The sequence below is a fragment of the Rhipicephalus microplus genome, chromosome 4, assembly GCF_043290135.1.
Source record: "Rhipicephalus microplus isolate Deutch F79 chromosome 4, USDA_Rmic, whole genome shotgun sequence".
In the NCBI taxonomy this organism is placed as follows: Eukaryota; Metazoa; Arthropoda; class Arachnida; order Ixodida; family Ixodidae; genus Rhipicephalus; species Rhipicephalus microplus.
In genome coordinates this window covers 197,528,844-197,546,855 of record NC_134703.1, presented here as the reverse complement: position 1 = coordinate 197,546,855, position 18,012 = coordinate 197,528,844, and the positions used below count along the sequence as shown (strand labels likewise).

The 18,012-nt window shown below is 48.6% G+C and overlaps 1 protein-coding gene across 1 annotated transcript in view; it reads right to left on the bottom strand.

Annotated features, from left to right (window-relative positions):
- The window catches only part of CenG1A (Centaurin gamma 1A), a 339,755-nt gene that overhangs the window by 168,571 nt on the left and 153,172 nt on the right, over window positions 1–18,012 (bottom strand). The window lies entirely within an intron of this gene.

The following is an 18,012-nucleotide window of genomic DNA, read 5'->3' as shown; positions in this document are numbered from 1 at the left end:
AAGTGGCAGCACGAGGTTCAAAGCGATTCACCGCAGTGGGAGAGCGATGACCCAACGCGGCTCTATTCCTCGGCCGGCTTCTTCGGAGAGACGCGCGCGCACTGCCGAGTGCAATGCCCACGGAGATTGCGGAACGAGGCGCACACTCAGCGCCGCCGCCGTGAAATTCGACCGGCCATCTGGCCCACTCGTTGCACAAGGCGATGCTCAAAGAAAGGGTCCGTCCTCTGCACGAGGGTGGTACTTTCGCCGCTGATCGAAGAGGCGCCGATGCGGTCACGCTTGTGCAAAGCCCGATGGAAGAAATGCAGCGGGGCGACAACGAAGGCGCACCGTGTCCGCTGACGCCTACTTCGCCGTCGCTACTTCACCGGTCGAATGCGCAGAGTCCGCGGAGTTGGCAGCGGCGAAGGACGCGCAAAAAGGAAAAGAAACGAAAAATAAAAACCCTCATGGCGGAATCTCCTCGAGGCGCGATAACGCCCGCTCTCGCAGAAAAGCACACGCACGGGGGCGCGCACTGAGCGGAGAGGAAGTCGCATCCGTCAAGCGCAGCGCGTCGTCGACTCTGCTGCATTCCTGGGCCCGTCAGTGTCGACGGGGCGCGCCGTCGGCAGAAACCGAGATGGCAGCCCTCATTACGCACTCACTCGAGGCCCCCCTCCCGGGGGGTTACCCCCGGCACGCGCGTACGTTATTCAGCGAGCGCATCTCGGTATCATTTGGAACAATTTGCTTCGCAAGGCGGAGGGCGCTTGATTGAGTGACGCACCGCACTAATTGCTGGGGCTGCAGAAGACCGCCTCGACGGTTGTTTCTGCGACTTCTCTCAACCGTCGGTCGCCTCGTTTCTGCACCCGCGGAAAAGACGGCCGCCTCGGTGCTCGTACCGCCCCGACTTCTCGCACTGATGGCACCAGGGAACGACTATTAATGCCCTTTCGAGGGACGAACACCCCTGCTGGCGATTAACGACAGCCGCGGCGGCAGGCCCGGGACAAGGCCGCTGCATCGCTTTCTCCGGGGATCCGCACGTGCCCGACGGAACGGCATCATCGCATACCCACATTGGTCGTGCGTCTGCATCAAAAAGCACTGTATATCATACTACACGTGTAAGTGCTCTCAAGGGCACAGACGCTGCGTTATGCATACTCGCACGATTGTTTGAATTGAGGAGCGAATGAGCCTCATGCGGCATAGGAGTAGTGCCTAAAGGCTTGATCCGTTACATTAAATTCTCATTGCTCAAGGCGCGCTGGTCGTATACACTGAAAGAGGACTTCGGAGAAACATTTACTGGCTGCCAAGTGCATCCGCTATATTACAAATGATATATGCTCCAAAGTGGTATGCATCCACCATTCGAGGAATAAAACGACGTTGAGTGAGACCAGTGTAATAGCGATTGCAAGTCTCACCTCAGGCTGTGTGTGTGTGTGTGTGTGTTCATGTTTCGTTTCTGAATGCAGTGGATGTATTGTGCTCACCACAAAAGCGCCGCGACATGCGCGTATGCAGAAACAAGTTATATAACCACCTACGGTTACTAGTGTGACAATGCAATCGAGTGCCCGAACGCTTTGGGACATCCATTTGGCTATAAAATAATAATCAGACAAGAAGGACGCGTTCGCAGCTGGGTATACAGGTTTCCGCAACTATCTTTAGCCAAAATTTAAAAATATGTCGACACACACAATTACGACTAGACCAAATGCATGTTGCAGACCGTAGCCTGGAGTTTGTAAAACCATTTTTGTCTTCTAAAATGTTATTTAATTAGATATGTTTAATCAACTAACTTGGGAAGGAAGGTAGATGGATAAACAATCTCAGAAAGTTGTAGATCGGTTCGCAAAAGGTCCGATTAGACAGTTCTGAACTTTCTATCTGTACAGCATTAGTGTTTTTAGGCTAATTACAAATGTCCGCGAAATACAAAAAATACCACGTGACAAACCCGCTCGCGCGCCAGTGCGCACGTTGATTCTAGTGCTCTTTATCGTTCCGCGTACGACATGCTTCACTCGCAGCGGTTCATGACAGCGATTAGCAGTCACAGCGGTTATTGTCTTATGGCCGATACCAAAACATGTTCATCGCAAAGAGCCACCACCGTCATTGCGACCCTGTCGAGACAGCACAATCGGGCAAATGCTATTGGTCGTTCGTACGTGGAACGTTAGGGAGCAATAGAATCGCAATAGAATTCACGGGCATTTGTAATTAAGCAGAAAAACACCAATACTTAGCCGATATAAATTTCAAAACTGTCTAATAAGACGTTGATCTACAACTATCTAATTGAAATTTTTATCCATCTTCATTCCTTCAAAAGGTAGTTATTTAAACAGACCTAAATAAACAATATTTTAGAACACTGAAAAACTGTCCAACTCTGGGCAACGGTCAGCAACATGCATTGGGTCACATCGTAATAGCGTGTGTCAGCATATTTTTAAACCCAGGCTAAAGTGAGCTCGAACACCCTGTATATGGTCATCACTAATAATGTGTACGCCGATGCGACTGGACCGTACTAACGACCGTTTTCGGTTCGTCGAGAACGCATACTAAAAGCTCATACGTGCTCCTACATTTATAATATGTATCTGTTTCCATTAGCCACGGCACGATATGATTTGAGAATGTACGAGAGCGGCGTCAAGTCATGGAGGAGTCGAAGATATTGGGTACACAGTGCGAATCAACGCGTCGATAGGGAATGAGGGGCAAGTGAAAAAGAGATTCGCATGCACGGCACCGCGATGAAACTGATACGAGAGATAGTGGTGCCGACTCACCGATAAACGCTTCGACTGCTACGTCAAGAAAAAAAAGAAAGAAAGAAAATGGTGACAAAGCAGATTTGACTGGTCAACCGTCCACCAGAAGTCACCTGTATGCATTCCGTTATGAGGCGAAAATTTATTCAGCGGATTGAGAACATGAAGTCGATGACGAAGAATTGGCGCACATCAGAACTTTTTTGGATAATTGTCTATAAACAAATAGACGCACGTCCCACCGGCTCTTATATTTTCTCAGCATATCGCAGGGAAGTCGGTGCCGGCTTTCATTGTTACGCAAAAGTCTTCGCGCACCAGTGCGAATGGCGCGATTCTCATTTCGGCAATAAATACTGGCATTTCACCCTCGCGAAAGACGGAAAAAGGAACGACGGCTGTTTTGACGACGGCTCAGAAGTAGGTTTTACATTCGGGCGAGGAACTGATCTTGGAAACTGAGACCTCCGAGCCGTATCACACGAAACGCGAGCCACATCCGTTGAGGCTCCAACTCAACAGGAAGCGCCGATGTACAGCTATATCTGGGTTCGATAGTTATACAGTAAGATGGCTCACAAAAAGCGGCTCGTCTATCGTAGGCCAAGCATTACAGAGACCGGTTCCGGTTTGCTACCCTGCACTGGGGAAAAGGAAATCGGCCTGAAAAGGTAAGGAGAGAAAAAGGAGAGAAAGTGTTGGTTTAAAAAAAGAAAATAGAAGACGCACGCGAACTCAAAAATGTCGTCAAGCGAGTCCGGTGGACCGCAGAAACTTCAGCAGCGCCTTCGTCGCTTTCTGGCTTGAAGGTCGATCGTGGTCGAACGCTCTCGGAGTGTGGTGTAGTGTGAGCAAACCTTGCGCATCTACTTCAAAGTGTCGGACCCGACGAGATGAAACACCACTCGCTAATCTGGTTCCCCCCTGCACACACAGCGGGCGTTCCCACAAACCTCAACGAGGCGGCCCACGAAGCTGAACGCGCGCTCACCCTCCGCGCAGCCATCGGGCTTGATGAGGACGAAGTTTTGGACTGCAGGGACGCACCCGCTGAGTACCATGAAAAGAACACCCTCCTCATCACCCGTGGCTTCTCTCGTAATCATAAGGTGGATTTGAAACACTAAACCCCGCATATCAATCAATCCTTCTCACCCGAAACATAATCGGCCTCTACCGCTCACGTTTAGATTGCTACAAACGGATACATATCCTAATATTTAGACTCTGTATGCAATATACACTGAGAACTATAAGGATGACGTGTACCTCGCATGCAGGCTCAAGTCCACAGTAGCACACATGCTCTGGGACTGTGTTTAATCAAGTCCCGATTCCAAATTGGCCAGGTGAGAGGCGGTCATGCGCATGCAGCCAACTCCTGGGCAGCTTTGGGCTGTCCAGCAGGCCAGCGAAGCGGTCGACAGACTTAGCCTGGCGGTCTTGACGTTGGAGTCACCCGCTGCGAGCTAGCGCGCGTCCCGCAGGACCTGAATAAAGCTAGCTGTTCCAACCAAGCAACTAACAAAAATTGTCCATGCCATAGCACTTTCATTATTGGAATTTATGCTAACAAATCAGTTAATCGAAAATTCATGAGTGGTTCTTTTAAATAAATAACTGAGACCTTTCGAATAAGATTCTGATAATGCTGCATGAGTCCCGCATGGAACATAGGGAACAAAACATATTAGGCCTACTTCTTCGATGTACCATTTTATTGTTAAAAGTGCGGTGCAATGCACTGTACCTTACAAGAGTGGAAGCTTGGGCTAGTTGGTGCGTAGTCTTATTTGCAAGACGTTTCAGCGCGCGAACAAAGGAAAAAGGACAGGGTAGACAAAAAGAGTACAGTGTATAGGGTACAGAAAGAGTACAGACAGAAAGAGACAGAAAGAGTACTGTACAGTGTACAGAGCTCTTTCTGTCTACCCTGTCTTTTCGCCTTTGTTCGCACGCTGAAACATCCTGCAGTGTACCTCTCATGAACACGGACGACGGTACGCTTCAACTATTATTATTATTAAATATCAGCCACCTGGAGTTCTTAATTAACATGCACCTAAATCTAAGCACACGGTCATCGAACCGTATACGGTGCACGAGTGTCATTTTGTAGACATTAGAATGCGGACGTGGTGGCTGAGAATCGAACTTGCAACATCAGTCGCAGCGCCACTTGACTCATGAGCCGCCTAACAGGGTCATCTGTGATCTACGCTCACTTTAACATAAAGAACAGCGAACACCTGCGTTGCTTTGAGCAAAACGTTTCCCATGCGTACATTAAGGGGAATTGTGGCGCTAGTATCTGATGAGTATTTGTCTAATGATGAGTATTTGTCTAATCTTTGTACTCTCAGCTCCATTTGGCTTAGCGTGGCTTGGAGCTGCTTGGTCACGAGACGACAATCAGCAAATGTTTAGCTTCCCCATTTTAACTTTTTAGATTCCCCAATCCGAATCGGGCCGCGAAGTTCACAACGACCCGTTCTTTTAACTCAAAACAAAGCCAAAACATAGCAATAAACAAAGCCACATGTGCGTTCGAAGACCGCAAGCACGAAGACGAGGCTAATATATGTACTATCATTGCCATGGTCGTTGAGCAACAGCACTACCCTGTATAACCAAGTTTGGGAAACTATACATGCCTTCATAAGGCTGCTTAGTCGAGCAAACGGTATACAGTGTACTGTACCAGACAGGTTCATCTTCTCGTCCATCATGACCTCCCTGAAGAAACGCAAGCACTAGAAAGGAACACGTCACGCAATCAATTGCTCTGTTCGTTCGTGCCTGCAGTGACACTGTATGCGTGATAAGAACGAGCTCAGCGTAAGCGAACTAGCCAATTTATCCGCTGTATTTATTTACGTCCCCATGCGGTTCTTAATCAAAATGACAGGAGCGGCCCGAAGCTCCGATGTTGCGAACGCTGGCTGCCACAAGACACTGCACGGAGCCACGCGTGTATCGCTACAGTGTAGCACAAAGACAGCACTGCACGATGATGATGAATGGTGCACGACGGCCAGACGGAGATGACGTCAAGCGGATCTGCGCGACATTTATATATGCTATATGCGCCCTCTGAAGAGCTGCCGACTGCGACGAACTCGGCCGCGAGAGAAGAAGCGGATCTTCGGCCGCAGAAGGCGCCCTTCCAGGAGTTTACATTGAAGAGACACTATCGCCACGATGCGATAGAATGGCGCTCACTCCGGAACCGCATTCTGTCGTGCATTTGGCGAATGCTTGCACGCCCGATGAAACGTGAGTCACGCCGACGCCACGTTGGCCACGCCCTCGCGTCCTATCGCAGAGAGCTTGCCGCTATACACTGCCACCGCGCGCACACGCGCCGCAGTTTTAGGTGCGAAGCAGCTCTTTGACTAGCCTGTGTAACTGAAAGCTTTGTTGAAGCGCACTAAAAAACGGACGGACAGAAGAGGCTGACAAGGACAGCACTTGCTCTCACAACTGAAGGTTTATTAATCAGAAAAAATATTTTAAGCGGATACATGGTCTTTCGGGCGTGCGCATCAGAACAGAGTGTAACAGAAATCATTCGTGTTAAGATTACAAAAATTGTACATGTTATGTATCATTTGTTATATTTTACAACTACTAGGTGTCGAGATAAGCGTACTCTTTATCATGCAGCACAATCGTAGCTTGGCTAACACAGTAATGTCCCCTCTTTCGGATGTGGTAAGATTCCACTATCTCACGTGTTAGCTGATCCTTGTGTGGAAATAACATTTCTGTTTATTTAAACACAGGATAACATCCGCAGTTTCTACAGTGATCCGCAAGATGACTGTAGCCTGATGCCTTAACAGATGCGCGATGTTCTCTAAGGCGGTCATTCACGCATCTTCCTGATAGTGAAATCTTACCACATTCGAAAGAGGGGACATGACTGTGTTGGCCAAGCTACGATTGTGCTGCGTGATAAAGAGTACGCATATCTCGACACCTATAGTACTTGTAAGATATAACATTGATTGATTTGTGGGGTTTAACGTCCCAAAACCAGCATATGATTATGAGAGACGCCGTAGTGGAGGGCTCCGGGAATTTCGACCACCTGGGGTTCTTTAACGTGCGCCCAAATCTGAGCACACGGGCCTACAACATTTCCGCCTCCATCGGAAATGCAGCCGTCCCAGCCGGGATTCGATCCCGCGACCTGCGGTTCAGCAGTCGAATACCTTAGCCACTAGACCATACTGCAGCGGGGCTGCGAAATTTATTGTGCATATTTTAAATTCGTAATTTGGCTAATGAAACTTCTTTGCTTCCTCAATCTTTCGTTTTTTGTTTCTTTTCTCACCCGCAATAAACTAGCGAGGCACAAGGCACAATAAAATCGCGTAATAATAACGGCACGTAAAAGGTCCGTAATTAAGAAAAAATTCAATTTCGCGTCATGTAGGGCAAATGCGCGACAATACTACCGCTTCCTGTAGACGAAGAAACTGCTTAACCGCACAAACGACAAGAGGGGATAGAAGAGGCGAGAACAGAGCACTGAACGAACAACCAAAGTTTATCGAAAACCAACTGCAATGTATAGGAAAACACAATCTGCGCATAATCACGCAACATAAGCAAAATCGCACATACATGCGCCAAACGACCAACCTTATCAAGCGCCAGTCATATCAGTGGACCCCAGATAACTACTTTCACAGCCGTGAAGAAAGATCGAAGGTACGCTAACACAGAAAACACCAATTTGCTGAATGAGGAAGGCTAGCTTCGGTAATCTCGCGCTTATTTTTATATCGCCTCATGATCACACACTTGTCACGAAGTGGCTAACAACCACATTTCTTACAATGGTCCGCCAAGTGGCTGGAAACAGAGCCTTTTAGAGAGTACGCGTGCTCACAACCACTTCCGGTTGTGACTTCATATTTTTTTTATTCTTTGTTTGCTGTTAGTTGTCCCATCCTCACGTAGATGGCGACGGTGGCAAAACGAGCCGCCGACTACTGCATCCATGTGCTTCTATGGAAGTTATGATACCATGCAGTTTACATATACCTTGGAGATGCTCCGTAATTTTTTTTTCACTTGGTCTCACACTGCTTGTCAAACTGCTGCATTAAAGCGGGCGCCAAATGCAGGCGAGACAACTCCGACAGCCATGTGAAGCGGCCTTCCATGCAACAAGCTAAGCGTCGTCACGTTTGTTGCCAGCCCCGTTGGTCGGGATATAGATATATTTATTCGCCACGCATCACTTCACTACGACGGAGCTGAGATCGCGCACTGCAGCGCTTCTTCTGAATGAGCCATTAAGCTATAGGGCTGTCACGGTGGGCAGAAAAATGACTTCAGCACAACACTTCGGTGAGCCTGTTTTCAAGGCTCCACTGTTGTGTACGGGGGATTAGGAAATCGATATTCGAAATCCGGTTCGATACAGCATATTTAGAAATATTTGCACATCCCTGACCCGCATGCGGCCGGCTGGAGACTGCAACCATGGTGAATCTGGCCGCAAAAGTCAAGAGAAATAAACTTCGCGAAGCCGCCGAGTTGCCGCAAAGCATTGAACAGGAATGAATAACGAGTTAAAAGAGCACAACTCGGATGTGTTGATGTCACAACTGCGACATGGAAGCACTTATTATTAGACGATGACTACACGTCCTTTCGGACCTCGATTAACGAGAGCAATCCTTCAAGATGACGAGCAGCTTGACTCTCACTTAATAATTCTACAAAATGCCCTTTGTGATATGCGCATGCCGGCAGTATATTATACCATACAAGAAGGCCGTAATGTTGCTCCGCTTTCAAGCACAAGCGAGCAGAAACGGGGTTATCAAAAGCACTCCGCGAGATAAGGAAAGCGATGCACGCCTTCGCATATACACTGACAGCGTCGCCGAGTATGCGTGTACTCTTATCAAAATCGAGATATGATATCCGCCCCGCGTTCTTACGGACAACCGCATTCACCGAAGATGACGTGGCTTGTACATATTCGAAATTGTTTTTTTAGTTCCGTGGGCGCATCCAAAAACTAAACCAGCCCAAAAGTTGAAATATTTTAAAAAATACGCCGTCGAATGAGCGTTTTTATAATGGTTTTATTACGATAACCATTGTAGGGGCCCTCTATGCGCAATTTCGACGGCACCCTCATGTTCCGCATAATGTCCACAAATCGACAGCATCGCGCCGCGCCACCCCCGACTCTTCTGTGCGAGTGAAAGCGCCGCCGGCAAACGCCGCTAAGATGCAGAAATGAAACGAGCCGGCCGTCCGCGAAAGGCGCGCTCGGAGCGGCGCCGATGGGTGGGCGGTGCGTTCGGCACGAAGTGCGTAAACACTTCACCGGACAGTAGTTGGTCGTGTACACACTACCATATTTTCATAGGGGTTCAGACCGCATCGCCTTGAGAGTGAACAGCCAGCCCGTATACTTCGCATAGCATTTCCAATTGTTCCCATCATGCGCCTTTTCATACGTGCTGCTGCTATGTCGTACATCTGTTAAACCACATAGGGATTAACAAACACTACATCACACGCGATGATCAATAAGCCTAATTGGCTGAATGTGGCAATGCGCTCAAAGGACGAGTGGCCTCGGCGCCGTACTGCAGCCATTTATGCAACACCGAAGAAGTCGGACTTACGAAAGTCTTCATTCGTAATATAATTAGTAAATTTCGATCACTTACTGCAGCACCGCTTCAATTGAATAGGAAAAAAATTGCAGCATTCTTCAGAACGACAAAGAAGAAATTGTGCACTGTACGGGAAAGTTCAATTAGCTAGGGGGGATATTCGCATTCATATTACAGCCTGAGATATGCACAGCCTTTGCGGTGTATAATTTATAGCGCAGTTAATAGCTCACGCTGTACTTGACGTCTGATATTCGTCCTTACATAAGACTTATACGCAAGGCGATAATAGAATACAGCCTCCCCCCTACCCCCCAACCACACGCGTACACATTTTAGACGAGGTTTCAGCCAAAGCTACAACGTGGTCAACAACACCAGCGAAACAAACTTCGGTGATCTGAGTTATATCAAATTTAATAACAATGCAGCAAATGAGCCCATTGAACGGTCCACGGCCATTCGGAGCTTCACTCACGCGACTTCGCCACGGTGTGAACCAGTGTGAACCCTTAATGGTTGTATGCGTGTATACAACTAACACCCTACTTAATAAGCGTGTTTTGGTTTAGCAAAACATTCTTATGGTAGGCTGTTAGTCATATAGACAAGCAAATCACCCTTAACGGGGCCAACTGGTTTCCAGTAAACGGTTACCTTCGTTCTCAGCCAGCGTCAGCACCGCATAACAACTGCGCGATAATGCGGATTAAGCCACGAGCTGGCGGCGCAGTAATCGAAAACAGCACGTAAGCACTGTTGAGAAGGGCGCACTTCCTCCCCGCTATATGCGGTGCGCATTGGCGTACTGAAGACGCGCAGCGCGTTCAGAGAAGATATATAATATCATACGAAAACACTCCTGCTTGCATAAAAGAACAACAAAAAAAAGCGGCAGTCGTAACGATATGCGACAGGAAAGTTCTGCGGCACCTGCTTTTCGCACCTTTGGGACATAGACGTGCGTGGTATATGAATAAGGTGTACGAAAACGGCCGACGAGGAAATCGCGAAAAAGCAGCTAAACGACCAATCACAGCATGAGGCAATCTCGCATGCCTGCAGTATAAGCGTTAGAAGGTGTCGCTCGTGTAATTTTTCAATATGAAGCCACATATAGGGGAAAGGTGCGTCGGAGGCGATAAAGTACGGACACTTAACCGGATACCGCCATTACCATATATATGTATACAGTCGAAAACGTTTACAACTGAATGGCTCGCATAACGAAGGATCCTTTACATGCGTCCGCTAAACAGCGAACGGGCACGCTACAACGCACTGACCTGCACATATCTCGCACCCGAGAAAATACACATGCCACGGATGACAAGGCGTCTTTATCAAAGACACTTAGGTTCACGCATCGAAATTCGGCCAGCCTGTCTGAGGCTTGCAGCAAGCACTGCCTTGAATCGAGGACGAGAGCATACAAGGACAAGAACAAAGACAACATTTCTGTACGGGATGTTGCAGTGAGGGCGCTTCTACATGCCGCTTCGATCGGTGCACATGTACGTTTGACGAAAGGCAGCTCGTCTTGATAGGCATGCTTGTTTCAACTTGTGGAGTGTCAGACATCACGTGATGTCGGTATGCCTGTTATCTGCAAAAAAAAAAAAAAAGCAAAGGAGAAGCGAGCGAGTGCTGAGACAGGAAATGGCAATACTTCGTACTTTGCTCTTTCGCAGATAAAAGGTATCGAAAGCGACATCACGTGTAGTCAAACACTCACCCGTTGCTACAACAAGCATGCCCGAGACGAGGCGCCTTTCCTCAAGCGTTTACATGAGGTCCACCTATCGAAGCGTCGCCAGGTCTGAGACATCTCATCCCTGTTTATACAGCTTCTATACTGCACAATCACTCGCTCTTTGAGTGCTCGATCGAATCAATCACTTCTCTTAGCCATGTGACTGATTACGTTGCCGCACTCGCACTTGTATAAGGGTGCTCGCACGACCCGTGCAATCTACGTGGGCGACAGGAAGCATAAACCTCGTCAGCGGGTTGACGTAAAGCCACGCCACTGCACAGCGAGATCGGGAACAGGAAACCGACGCGGGAATGAGTAATGCGCTGAAGCAGAGACAAAAGAGAAGCGCCCGTTGAAGGCCTCATTGTGGCACCATTGTTCTGCCGAAGGGGGCGGACAGCCAACTCAAGATAGAGACATCGGACGATCGGCGATTGTCACGCCAGCGCATGGAGATACCCGCTGTACGGACACTGCTACCCGCGGATGTAAACCTGAACGGCGACGCGCTTAGTCCGACTCGGTTAAACGTTAAAACTTCGCTCACCGACAAATCAAACACTTCAGTTTGCTTTAGTGAACACGTGGATGTTTTGATCGCTGTTCAAAAAAGGGCAAGCGCAAGGAAAGTACATCGCCGACTAAAGTGAGCTAAAAAGAGAACGCTACTATACACGACCGCCTCTCACCCGAAGGTCGAGGGGTCGAATCCCAGCCACGGCGGCCGCATTTTGATGGAGACGAAACGTTCTAGGCCGGTGTGCTTACGTGCGCGTTATAGAATTAACCCCATCACGGCGTCCCTCAATGATGGTGTGGATTCGCGACGCAAAGGAAATAGGCTGCTTTCGCTGAACGGTACTGCATCAAGGACAGCCCTCAACGCTGGAGTAGAAACAAATTAAAAGTTCACAGCATATCCACGGAGTGAATCATGATGAGTGGGGCGAAGCGTCTGTGCATCCCTCCATCCTTCGTCCGTTCGTCAACTGTACGAAAACCACTAACGCCATAAAGTGGTATTATTTCCAACATCATATACACACACCATCTAGTTAGCAATTGATAAATTGGAGGTGACTAACGTACATACAAACGGAGGAGCCCTAAGGAGCTTCTCCTAAAAGCACACACCCTTCTTCTCGGCTGTTGGGTGAGATAACGAGAACGTGCCTCGATGCACGCAAGACCACGTCAGCCGAGCTGACCCGCATCTGCCTGTCGCGTTCCGCGTCCGATCGGCGAGCAATCTCGGGTTAAGCAGCGCAATGACAGATGTGGGCCATCGTGGATGCCGCTGGGTGCGCCCACGCAGCGGTGTGTCTGCACAGCTGGCCGGAAGAGAAACATAACAAGCGCATCCGCGCACTTGCGGCGCGAACGCTGCAGTGCTGTTGCGCGGGGCTCGCCGTCTTATCTGCCGGCTACGCACAGTGAGTCCGGCAGACCGCACCTGCAGCGTGCTACGCTGACGCCCGCCATTGTTCCGCGAATTGGAGACTGTTGCGAAAAACGAACGACCGCGTCATATGCTCGCTTCTCGAGCAGACCAGTGCCTCCCCTATTTTTACAAAGCCAGCTAGATGCGCCTGATCTAGCCTTTTACCACCCTCTCCTGCTCTCGCATGTGCATTACGGTGTTGGGGGAAAGATCACGACCACTGTGCGCACGACGAAAATCATATGAAGTGATGTTCAGTTTCGTGAGGCACGGATCCCCGGGGCGGCGTCCTTCATTCCTAGTGTTTACAATGCTGGCAGTCGCGCTGGCACTGTAAAAGACGCTTAGAGACAGCGTGTAAAGGCTGGTGCACACCGGCGACTAGCAGCGGTCGCGCGACCATTCGCGACTGGCGACCAAAAAAGCGACTGATGTTCACACCGGCAGAGACTGCATGCGAGCGACCGGAAGTCGCAAAAGCGCAGAGTCGCGTCCGGATCTCGTTATCAGCGAGAACTCTGGAGACCGGCGCCGATCAGCTGATCGCCGCCAGCTGAGTGAGCGGAGCAAACCGAGCACGCCGCATTTATTGTTTTCGTCCGTTCTCGCACAGCGTTCCCAACAGCGTCATGTTCGATTCAAGCGAAGAAAAGGACACTGTCATGGTGCTGGTGCGCTGTGCCATTGTGTCGGGGCTGGCATCACAGATGCCTCCAAAGAAAAAAAAAAAGCCGGTAGTGGGTGTGACCGTCCTCTCGATCGCGGGAGTCGGCCGGCCGTGCACGCCGCCTGCCTCCCGAGCCACGCTGAGACGACGAGGAGTATTTCCGAGAGCCGTACGTGTTCAGAAACGGTCCTTGAAATTAATTTGACTTGCCGCAGCCTACAACGCAGCACAAACGCGTCTTGAACGCAGTGTCTCAAGTCGTTGTCAAGGCTTGAAGCACAAACGCGTTCCAAACGCGCTGCATTCAAGGCGGTGACAAGTCAAGTTCAAGACAAAAAACGTTTCCGAATAGGGGGAAAAGATAGTGCACAATTTATGTTCTCTTTACTTTGACGGTGTTTAGCTTCTCGCGAATGCCGCCACGTAAATTCGACACTTTGTCCGAGCTGCGGCGCCCCGCCATCTCCAAACCATGTATACCTTGGTAGCCATGGCGCCACAGACCCAGAGGAACGCACTCGTTTGTATCTGGCAGCAAAAAGCCAGCGCAATGAAAAAAAAAACAAAAAAATCAGCATCGCTGATTGGTTCCAGCAGCTTTGCGACTGCAGTCATGCGACTGAAAAATCGGTCAAGAAGCGACTAGCCAAAGCAGTCGCATTGCGACGGTTTGCGACCATTCGCGACTGTTTGCGGCCAGTCGCAAATGGTCGCGCGACCGCTGCTAGTCGCCGGTGTGCACCAGCCTTTACCGCCCGTGCTGCTATGCGGGCAACCAATGGGAAAGCGTCACTGCAACGCTAGTGTATGCGCAGCGCTGTGATGCGGCAGTGATGGATCAACATTCAACGTGGCGGTAGAGGAGCTGCTGAGAATAACAAAATGAATAAACACCCCTGCTTCTGATCGAATTCCTTAATGAATGAGCATGTATGGAGTTTTCGTTCTCCCTCGTTGGGCGAATAAAACGATGAAACTGGTCGAAAAGGGCGAGGGGGGGAAGAGAAGACCCGTAATTCAAATCTCCCAAACTAGGGAGGGGGCGCTTGTAGGGTATTTCACGGTATTGTCACGCGGGCACTTTTGATCGCGATAAAAGCTGCAGATTAAAGTCCTCACACGGCCACCTGTAATCGTGGTGAGGCCTTATATACTATTTCCCTTAAGAGCGCCGCCATCTTGAGCTATTAAGTAGATGTTTTCTTGTTTCTGTACCCAACCCTCCGAGTCCATGTGTATGTGCTTAAAGTAACACCGATGGTTTAGTTGTTGAAGACGGAAAACACAAAGGTTAGCAGCCCGTATCTATAGGGATCCGAACGATCGCGATCTGTGCATCATGATTTGAATGACATATGCGCCAAGCTCGATCAGGAGCATAAATTGGACGGTGAGCGCCAACAAGAAGGCTGATCCTGATCGGCCATATATATTTATATATATATATATATATATATATATATATATATATATATATATATATATATATATATATATATATATATATATATATATATATATATATATATATATATATACTCTTACCGAAAGTATTGGGAATACAATAACCAATTGTCTGTCACAAAAAACAACACTGTTTTTCTTGATGCGTACATCGCGCACTTACTTTGCACAAGAGCGGTGCAAATGCAGCAATTTTCGTCATCTTACGACTTTATTCTCAATGCGACCACGGTGCCAAACTCCATACTTGTCACTGACCCATGATCCGAATTTCAAAAGCATAAGTTAAAGGAAAACGAGTGGGCATAAACAGTCCCATGCGAAATAGCTGCAAGACATGATGGAGAACGGTCCAACTATGTATGAAAGCCTGAGTGAAACTCAAACAATATCTCGGGCCAGCGCCAGGGGGTAGGCGCTGTACACCATAAAGATGCCCTGAAAAAGCCGAGTCCGCCCCAGCCCCCTCCCCCTCCTCCGTACGCTCTCCATCTTTGTATTAGGCGCTTTTCCTTGCTCTTTTTTGGGTGTCACCACATGCGAGATAATAATGCGGTTTAGAAAAATAAGTAGACATCAGAACGACGGTTGCTTGGCTGGTTCATATATATAGTACAACTTCCCAGCGCGACTACGAAAGACGCCTTATCGTGGAAGGCTGCGGATAATTTCGACCATTTGCAAGGGGGTTCACGACGGCGTACTGGCATGAAACAGTACAAGATGGACCTCTATAGCATTTCGCCTTCATTGAAAGGCGATAGCGACGTCCACCATGGATGTCGCGATTTTCGGGTCAGTATTCAAGGAATCGGAAATAAAGGTGTCACGGCTTATACGTTTTAGAACGAAATGAACATTCAATTAAAATTTAGCGCCATGTTCCGAGCATTCAGCCGCGTCTCAGACGTTGTTTATACGCTAACTAGATTCGTCTGGAGTCCGCAGTAAGCACTGACTAACACTACTATCTCATTTGGTATTGTTAAAATAAAAAATAAAATACCATCGTTGCACGTATCCCTCACGACTCCATGCACCCGCGCTCGCCATCATTAAATGCAAATAATTTCGGTATCCTGACTTCGTATATCGCGACAAGAAAGAACGGACTATGAACAACTTCACACCGACGATATGGATAGAGTGCACAAATAAATGTTGGCACGAGCCATAAATCAGAGACTTCAAATGCGATCGCCTAACAAAAAAAAAAATACTGCGCCGTAAGCATACAGTGACAATTACACCGACACCTTTGTTACGCATCCACAATGCAAGTGTCATGAATCACAAGCTCGTTCAATCAGCCATAAATGAGGACATGTAGGCATGGTCCGAGTAGGTTGCGCTGAATAAATAGCACGAGAGTCATGTCCGTTTAACGTGGTAAATACTTTATAATGAGAGGCATTAGGCCATCATATTGGAAAAAACAGGTACAAAATAGTCGCCCATTGCGGCTTATTCGCACCTTGACCTTTGCGCCATCAAAATACATGTATACAGATAGAAAGCTATAGCGTTCGCGTACAGGCCACTCCCTGTAAAACGAGAGGTGCCACATTGCAGATCTCGCAGCAGGAACCACCGATGAAAACGACATACGCTCAGCATGCTCAAGGCCGTTTGTTCTACATCCTGCATACCCTCCCTCCTCTATTTGTTTTTCTGAACTCGAGGCGTGTTGACATAGGACAAGCCGTTCTGCAGTTCCAGCTGCAATCACAAGCGACACGACACGGTGGATAAGCAAATCAACAATCGGTTGCGCGTACGAAACAGTGGACACAACTCCGATTTGAGCGGTATGCCATATATATTCGCGTTGCCTGAGCAGAGACCATGCTCTACACAGGTGCACTTTCGTGCACTGCTTCCTCCACAGGTAAACGCAGGCGGCAAGTGCGGAGGCACTCTCATCTAGAAAACGCGGACATCTGGGACATTTTTAAAGGGACCACGAACTGATCTTTCTCAGCCCATTTTTGTTTACGACCTGACAGAAAGCTCACCCTTCGTAGTGTTTTGTAGCTGCAGTTGTTAATCCCAAAATGAAAAACCCTTAACACAGAAATACCTTTCCTGCTTCCACACAAGGCTTCCTCCAATAGATGCGGTGTGGCACATTACAATGACAAACACCCGCGAGAGCAAATCGTTTTTGCTGAGTAAGCCGTTTCGAAATATAACTAATGAAGCGACGTCGAACACAAGTTTTCGCAATTAAGAGCTGCGACTTAATTCTTGCGACGGTTTTCGTTACAAAAAAACTGAAAAAAAAAGATATATAAACACACATTGCAGCCCATCATCCTTGTGCCTTCCCTCACAAATTATCGTGACAGCTAGTTGGTACCCCGTTTTTTTTTTTCTTCTTCTTTGAGCGACGACAAACAGCGCACGCACAAGCGAAAAGCGGCGTTTGCCTTCCAAGCGAAACCAAACGCCCGACGACAGCGCCACCACATTTACATGACGTGTGCACGATGGAATTTGTCTATAAGGAGTCACGTGGCCGGGTACATTGGATCATTCATGTTTTTCCCACCAGAGGCGCCACATGTCATTTTTCGAGACTTTCGATGAAGAAATAAAAATTCAAATCCACCTTCCACGAAAAAAAAAAAAACGGGGTTGGTTTGAGTGATTGCGACGCACCATATTTTCATCCGTGGAGTTATCTTATTTCATGTTGACGGTTCCTTCAGGGAAATGAATGAATGACCAGGGTTTCGTGTGCCGAACCGCCAAATGAACGATTTCATGTCGAACGCCTTACTCGTACAGCCGCTTTCATGCACTGCGTAACGCATGGACAGTACGACAGTGCGAGGAGACGCAGGGGGCGCCGACCAGTGCGGACGCGAGAAGATCGGCTCCTGTTTATGTTAATGTTTTCGTTAGGATTTTTGTGGTGCCTGTGCTCGAGCTGCGTTTCATTCGACGCAGTTTCTTCTGAGGATCACGTCGACACCAGACTTTTCTTGGTGAGTGGTCCTTTTGCCGAATTATTGGAACTTTTCTTGTGAAACGCGCCGCGGCTCGGCTAACCCTACCGGGCTCAGCCTAGCGTCGACGGCGAGGGGCGGGGAAAAGGGGCAACATGCCCGAAGTAGAGATGGTGGAAGGAGAGGAAGTCTCTCACGAAGAAGCCAATCGCCCGGGTTGGACGACAGCGCTGGGCAGGAACAAGAAAGCTCGTGTAGAAACGCCAGTTTCCGCGGGCAACGCATCACATG